Below are 7,918 nucleotides of genomic sequence, written 5' to 3' on the forward strand. Positions count from 1 at the left end.
AAGATAGTCTTCAACAGCCTATTGACAACATCCACAGGCTACAAAAGGGTTTGAGACATAAGCAAGGAAGAGTAGTTCAACAACAACAAGGTCAAGACATCATGGAGCAACAAGCTATCCATGAGCAAAGACCAAGGCACATTGGTGCAGGAGATGCACCCAATACCCACAACCAAAGGGCTGGAATTGTGCCACCTTCAGTAGCCAACAATAACTTTGAGATCAAGAGTGGATTGATCTCAATGATACAAGCAAACAAGTTTCATGGGTTGCCAATGGAGGATCCATTAGATCACCTTGATGAGTTTGACAGAATATGTGGACTCACTAAGATCAATGGAGTGAGTGGAGATGGATTCAAATTAAGACTCTTCCCATTTTCTCTTGGAGACAAAGCTCACCTTTGGGAGAAGACTCTTTCTACTGGAGCTATCACCACATGGGATGCATGCAAGAAAGCTTTTTTGGCCAAGTTCTTCTCCAATGCAAGGACTGCTAGGCTGAGGAATGAGATTTCTGGGTTTGCTCAAAGGAATAATGAGAGCTTTTGTGAAGCTTGGGAGAGGTTTAAAGGATTCCAAACTCAGTGTCCTCACCATGGCTTCAGCAATGAGTCACTTCTAAGCACCTTGTATAGAGGAGTGCTTCCCAAGATAAGAATGCTTCTTGACACAGCCTCTAATGGCAACTTCCTCAACAAGAATGTGGAAGAAGGATGGGAATTAGTTGAGAATCTTGCTCAATCTGATGGCAATTATAATGAGGACTATGATAGGACCATAAGGAGCTCCTCAACTGATCAAGAGGACAAGTATAAGAAGGATTTAAAGATGGTCAATGAGAAGCTTGACAAGATCCTCCTCAGCCAATCCAAGTCCATTCACTTCATTGGTGAAGAGGAAGCTCCAGTTCAAGAGGGGGAGCCTGAATTTGCTGAGTTATGCTACATGCAGAACCAGGGAGGATTCAAAGGCTACAACCAAGGAGGTTTCAAGCACAACAATCTCTCTTATAGGAGCACTAATGTGGCCAACCCTCAAGACCAGGTCTATCCACCTCCTCAACCTCAACAGCAACAAAACTACATCCCCACGCAACAACACCAAGTGTTCCAGCCCCAATTGTGTCCCCCACCAGGGTTTCCGACTAACCAAGGCCAGGAACAAGACTTAAGAGCAATGATGCACCAGTTGTTGATTGGGCAAACACAAGGCAAGATTGAGACAACAAACAGGATTGCTGAGCTGAACAAGAGGATAGATGATATTTACAATGAACTTCATGACAAGTATGACACACTGACATCCAGGATGGTGACTATGGAGATCAACCAGGCTTCTGCATCAAAGAATGACCATAACAAGGGCACAGCCATTGTACAAAGTACTGAATTTGCCAATGCTATCAATCTTCGCAGTGGGAGAGTCTTACCAACACGGCTAGGAGCACATCCCAACACTGAGGACAGTGGAATTAAAGAAGGGGAGGGTTTCCAACAGGAAGAAACTCAGGATGAACACACCATTGAATTCGACGTACCACTCGACCACTCACTCGACCGAGTAGGTGGTCGAGCACCTGATCGAGCTGATTCTCAACGGAAAATCAATCCAGTTACCTCCAAAGAAAAGGAAGTCCGGTTCATTCCTCCTCCTTACAAGCCTCCACTACCTTTCCCAGGAAGATTCAAGAAACAAATGGTTGAAAAATACAAGGCATTGTTTAACAAACAAGTTAGAGAGATTGAGCTTAGGATGCCTTTAATAGATGCCTTTGTGATGATTCCTCCTTACCAAAAATTCTTGAAAGATGCTGTGATGGAAAGGATCAAGGAAGTTCAAGGGATGGTGATTCTCAGCCATGAGTGTAGTGCCATAATCCAAAAGCAAGTGAACCCTCAAAAGCTAAGAGATCCTGGTTCCTTTACTCTACCTTGCTCTATAGGGCCCTTAACCTTCAATAGATGCCTTTGTGATTTGGGAGCCTCAGTGAGCCTAATGCCTCTATCAGTTGCTAAGCGCCTAGGGTTTACAAGGTATAAGACATGCAACATCTCCCTAATCCTAGCTGATAGATCAATAAGATTACCACATGGTGTTTTGGAAGATCTACCAGTTAGAGTTGGAGCAGTGGAAGTCCCAACAGACTTTGTAGTCTTAGAAATGGATGAAGAACCAAAAGATCCTTTGATCTTGGGGAGACCTTTCCTAGCTACAGCAGGAGCAATAATTGATGTGAGACAAGGGAAGATTGATCTCAACTTGGGAGAAGACCTCAAAATGACATTTGACATTGTAGAGGCTATGAAGAAACCAACAATTGGAGGACAAATCTTTTGGGTTGAAGAGTTGGACAACTTGTCAGGAGAATTGATGGAAGAGCTAGCAGAACAAGATCACCTTAGAACTGTTTTGACCAAAAGTGGAGAGGAAGGGTTTATCCATGAAGAGGCTAAGGCCTATGAAGATATATTGGACTCCTGTGAAGAATCACACCATCCAAAGGTCTTTGAGGGGTTACCAGCATTAAGAGAGGAAGTTTGGGCAGTTCAAACAGCAGATACGGATAGCTCGACACCCACTCGAGCTCACACTCGGCCGAGCACCAACGCTACTCGACCAAGTGCACTTCCGAATCCCACACAGACGATTGGTCTGAACTGAACGCACCAAAAGTAGAGCTAAAACCTCTCCCTTCTGGGCTAAGGTACGTCTTTTTAGGTGAGAACTCTACTTATCCTGTGATAGTAAATGCTAACTTGAGTAGGAAAGAGCTTGATTTGCTAGTTGTTGAGCTAAGGAAGTTTAGAAAAGCTATTGGTTATACTTTGGATGACATTAAAGGAATTTCACCTAGTCTTTGCATGCATAGAATCCACCTTGAAAATGAATCGTACTCTAGTATTGAACCTCAAAGAAGGCTTAATCCCAACCTAAAGGAAGTAGTCAAAAAGGAGATTCTAAAATTGCTTGGAGCTGGTGTGATCTATCCTATCTCTGATAGTACTTGGGTCTCACCAGTCCACTGTGTCCCTAAAATAGGAGGAATCACTGTAGTAAAGAATGATCATGATGAGTTAATTCCCACTAGAACCATAACAGGACATAGAATGTGCATTGACTATAGGAAGCTTAATTCTGCTACTTGGAAAGATCATTTTCCTCTTCCATTTATTGATCAAATGTTCGAAAGATTAGCCAATCATACTCATTACTGTTTCTTGGATGGATATTCTGGATTTTTCCAAATCCTATTCATCCCAATGATCAAGAGAAGACAACATTCACATGTCCATATGGTACCTTTGCATATAGGAGGATGCCATTTGGATTATGTAATGCTCCAGCTACCTTTCAAAGGTGCATGATGTCAATCTTCTCTGATCTTATTGAGGATGTGGTTGAAGTTTTTATGGATGACTTCTCTGTCTATGGAGATTCCTTTTCTTCTTGTCTTACTAATCTATGCAGAGTTTTAAAGAGATGTGAGGAGACAAATCTAGTCCTAAATTGGGAAAAATGTCACTTCATGGTTGAAGAAGGGATAGTTCTTGGTCATAAGATTTCAGAGAAAGGTATTGAGGTTGACAAAGCAAAAATTGAAGTCATGGTTCAACTTCAACCACCAAAAACAGTTAAGGACATAAGAAGCTTTCTTGGTCATGCTGGATTTTATAGAAGGTTCATCAAGGATTTCTCAAAGATAGCTAGGCCATTGACAAGGTTGCTTTGCAAGGAGACTGAGTTCAACTTTGATGAAGATTGTTTGAAGGCTTTCAAGGAGATCAAGGCTGCTCTAATATCAGCCCCAATAGTCCAAGCTCCAAACTGGGATCTTCCATTTGAGATTATGTGTGATGCTTCAGACTTTGCAGTGGGGGCAGTTCTGGGACAGAAAAAAGATAAGAAGCTGCATGTTATTCACTATGCAAGTAGGACCTTGGATGAAACTCAAGGAAGATATTCAACAACAGAGAAGAGCTTCTAGCAGTGGTCTTTGCCTTTGAAAAATTCAGAAGCTACTTAGTAGGGTCCAAAGTAATTGTGCACACTGATCATGCTGCTTTGAGGCACATCTACTCAAAGAAGGACACAAAACCAAGGTTGCTAAGATGGATTCTGCTTCTCCAAGAGTTTGACATGGAAATAGTTGATAAAAAAGGGATTGAGAATGGAGTAGCTGATCATTTGTCTAGAATGAGGATAGAGGAGATTCCAATTGATGATTCAATGCCTGAGGAGAAGCTGATGTTGATAGGGACAACTCGGCCTCCAACTCGACCTCCCACTCGAGCATGCACTCGATCGAGTATGTTTGGGCACACGATCGAGCAGGATGAGATGGAGGAATGGATGGCACTTGAAAGTGAAGATTTACCTTGGTATGCTGACATAGTCAATTACAAGGTGTGTGAAGAAGTCCAGCAGATATAGACCCTTATAAGAAGAAAAAACTCCTCAAGGACATCAATGGGTACTATTGGGATGAACCTTACTTATACAAAAAGGGATCAGATGGGTTGTTGATGTTCATATATTTTCGCATGTTTTCCCTTAGTTTATTCACATCTTTTGCATCTTTTGCTAGCCATTTTCATCATTATTGTGTAGCTTTAGGACTAATCATGCATTAGAGTTTAGTTGCATTGCATTTGCATCTTTTCATGCATAAACAGGTGATTTTGGAGCTTAAGGAGCATGGAAACAATCCTGAGGAGAAGTGAAGCAATCTTGAAGGGAAAGCAAGAGAGTTAAGGCTGAAGAACCAAGGTCCAGAGTCCAACTCGACCAAGCACTCGACCGAGTGGGTAGATGGACTCGACCGAGTGGGTAGATGGACTCGACCGAGTGGAGTGTGCACGAGAGAAGCCAGCTCGACCATGGACTCGACCGAGCACTGGTCGAGTTGACCGAGCCGTTGACTACTTTGACTTTTTCTATTTTTAGGGCTTCCACCTCCTCACCTATATAAGGCCTTGTACCTGCAGCCACCAAAGTGTGCAACTTTTTAGATATTCCCTAAACCTAGTTTTTACTTTTTTTAGTTTTATTCCTTTTGCATTTTTATTTTTAAGATCTTGTACTTCCTTAAAAAAGAAGACTAGATTCTTATATTTTGTTGGTTCTATAACTTTCAAGATATTGCGAATTTGAGTTTCATCCTTTCATCAATATTAAAGATCTTTGTTTAATCTTTCTAATAATGCAAGTTTCAATATTTTCTGGGTTTTTGACTTTGATCATCATGTATTGTTGTGAGTAGTTTCCTTAGGATCTTGAGGATGGGTTAGGATGGATTGATCTTGTGGTTTGTGTGACTTGGTCAAGCTTGATTGTTGTAGATCTCTTCTAGGGTAGATGATCTTAATGCTGATTCTATATCTGAGAGGGTAGAGTCTGATTTCAAGCTTCTTAGCATCACACCAATGTTTAGGAAGCATAGATAAGGCTAGATCTAGAGCTTACCATTAGGCTTGCTAAGAGATTAGAGGTCTTGTTTGGTTTGAGATGTATTGCTTAATGCCTGCTTGTGTAGATTCTTTACTGTGTGAGAACAAGTCTAGAATTGCATAGGTTTGATTGTTTCTTGATGATGAGAGTGGGAGAAACTTGTCTTAGATTAATATGTCTAGAGGTTAGCTCAAAGTTTGCTTGAGATTTGTTGACCAAGTTAGATAACCACAATGATTAGTCCATCCCATGAATCCATCCTCAGGACCTTCTTTGTTTATTGAAATCTTAGTCTTAATCCTGTTGCTTGCTTGTTGTTTGATTGGATTTAGCATTACTCTGTTTTTATTGCATTGCTCTGTTTCTGCATCTAGTCTAGCTCGACCACCCACTCGACCTACACTCGGTCGAGTGCTGCTCGAGTTCATCCCCAGAACTCTGTGTCTATGATTTGTGTTTGTCTTGTTTCATTCCTGTTTCATTCCAGTTGCATACATTAGTTTTCAGTTCATTAATTATCTTGCATTAGTTCATTAGTAGTAGTCTCTGTTTCTGTTCTTGCTTTATCACTGTTTCAATCATTCAGTTTCATCTGCATCTAGTTGTTAGCTCTTGTAGTTTATTTTCTGCATTTTACATTTTCTTCCTAGGATTGTTAGTGACAAACAATCTTTACATTTGTCTTAACTTAGATTCATATGCATATCTTAATTGTTCACAAACACTCATTTAGGATTGATACCTCTTGTACTGCAATAGCATAAGGGGAATTGAAACACCCATCCATCATTCCATTCATATCTCACCATTGCATACATCATCATTCACACCACAATATAAATCTTGTTTCAATTTGGCGCCGTTGCCCATTTGAGTGTGTTTTTGTGACATTTAGGATCCATATTAGTCTAAGATTAAGTTCTTTTATATGCTTGTGAGGTTGCTGTACTCGAATCTTCTGTTTCTGGTTGAAGTTCCATTTCAGGTACCACTCGACCAGTCACTCGACCACCACTCGACCGAGTCGTGATCGAGCACCTGCTCGAGCCAGAAGCCGGATCTCTATAACCATCATTTCCAGTCGACTTGACCTCCTACTTGAGCCTGTGCTCAGTCGCTTGCCTAGCAAAAATCGTTTGTGTCTGTTAATGCACACAAGGTCCAAAGGAAAGGACAATCTTCTTAGGCCTATTGACAACATCGACAACAAGACCAAGAGTTCAGGAGCTAAGCAAAGGAGAGTTGTTCAGCAACAACAAGAGGTTATAGTAGCCATGGATCAACAAGATCAGGTTCAGAGACCAAGGAACATTGGTGCTGGAGATGCACCCAACACTCACAACCAAAGAGCTGGCATTGTGCCACCAACTGTTGCCAACAACAACTTTGAGATCAAGAGTGGATTGATCTCAATGATTCAGGCCAATAAATTCCATGGATTGCCTATGGAGGATCCACTAGATCATCTTGATGAGTTTGACAGAATCTGTGGTCTTACCAAGATCAATGGAGTAAGTGAAGATGGTTTCAAGCTGAGGTTGTTCCCTTTCTCACTTGGGGACAAGGCTCATTTATGGGAAAAGACTCTCCCTACTGGTGCAATCACTACTTGGGATGCATGCAAGAAGGCTTTCTTGGCCAAGTTTTTCTCCAATGCTAGGACAGCAAGACTAAGGAATGAGATCTCTGGATTTGCTCAAAGGAGTAATGAAAGCTTTGTGAAGCTTGGGAGAGGTTCAAAGGGTACCAAACTCAGTGTCCTCATCATGGTTTCAGTGTGGAGTCTTTGTTGAGCACATTGTATAGAGGAGTGCTTCCCAAGTTCAGAATGCTTCTTGATACAGCCTCCAATTGAAACTTCCTCAATAAGAATGTGGAAGAAGGCTGGGAGTTAGTAGAGAACCTTGCACAGTCTGATGGGAACTACAATGAGGACTATGACAGAACCATAAGGTCATCATCAACTGATCAAGAAGACAAGTACAAGAAGGATCTGAAAATGGTGAATGAAAAGCTTGATAGGATCTTGCTCAGTCAGCAAAAGTCTATTCACTTTGTTAGTGAAGAGGAGCCTCCAGTTCAAGAGGGAGAGAATGAGTTTGCTGAGTTATGCTATATGCAAAACCAAGGAGGTTTCAAGGGTTATAACCAAGGAGGGTTTAGGAACAATAATCTGTCCTATAGGAGCACAAATGTGGCCAACCCACAAGATCAAGTCTACCCTCCTCAACAGCCTCAACAGCACCAAAACTATGTCCCCAAACAACAGCAACAGGTGTTCCAGCCCCAGTTGTGTCCCCCACCAGGGTTTCAGACTAACCAAGGCCAGGAACAAGACCTTAGAGCCATGGTACAACAGCTGTTGATTGGTCAAACACAAGGGAAGATAGAGGAAGCCAAACAGTTTGCTGAGCTAAACCAAAGGCTCACATCTCAATACAATGATCTGAATATGAAGTTTGAGGGTC

The 7,918-nt window shown here is 41.7% G+C and overlaps 2 non-coding genes across 2 annotated transcripts; both read right to left on the reverse strand.

The window, feature by feature from the left end:
- Positions 1-497: 497 nt before the first annotated feature.
- LOC147950465 (small nucleolar RNA R71) lies at positions 498-604 on the reverse strand. Its single transcript, XR_015565106.1, has one exon. It is a non-coding gene; the product is annotated as a small nucleolar RNA R71 (small nucleolar RNA).
- Positions 605-7,117: 6,513 nt separating this feature from the next.
- On the reverse strand, positions 7,118-7,223 carry LOC147950466 (small nucleolar RNA R71). The gene has a single exon (XR_015565122.1). It is a non-coding gene; the product is annotated as a small nucleolar RNA R71 (small nucleolar RNA).
- Between the last annotated feature and the right edge of the window lie 695 nt (positions 7,224-7,918).

The sequence above is a fragment of the Camelina sativa genome, chromosome 1 (assembly GCF_030686135.1).
Source record: "Camelina sativa cultivar CO46 ecotype springtype chromosome 1, ASM3068613v1".
NCBI lineage: Eukaryota > Viridiplantae > Streptophyta > Magnoliopsida > Brassicales > Brassicaceae > Camelina > Camelina sativa.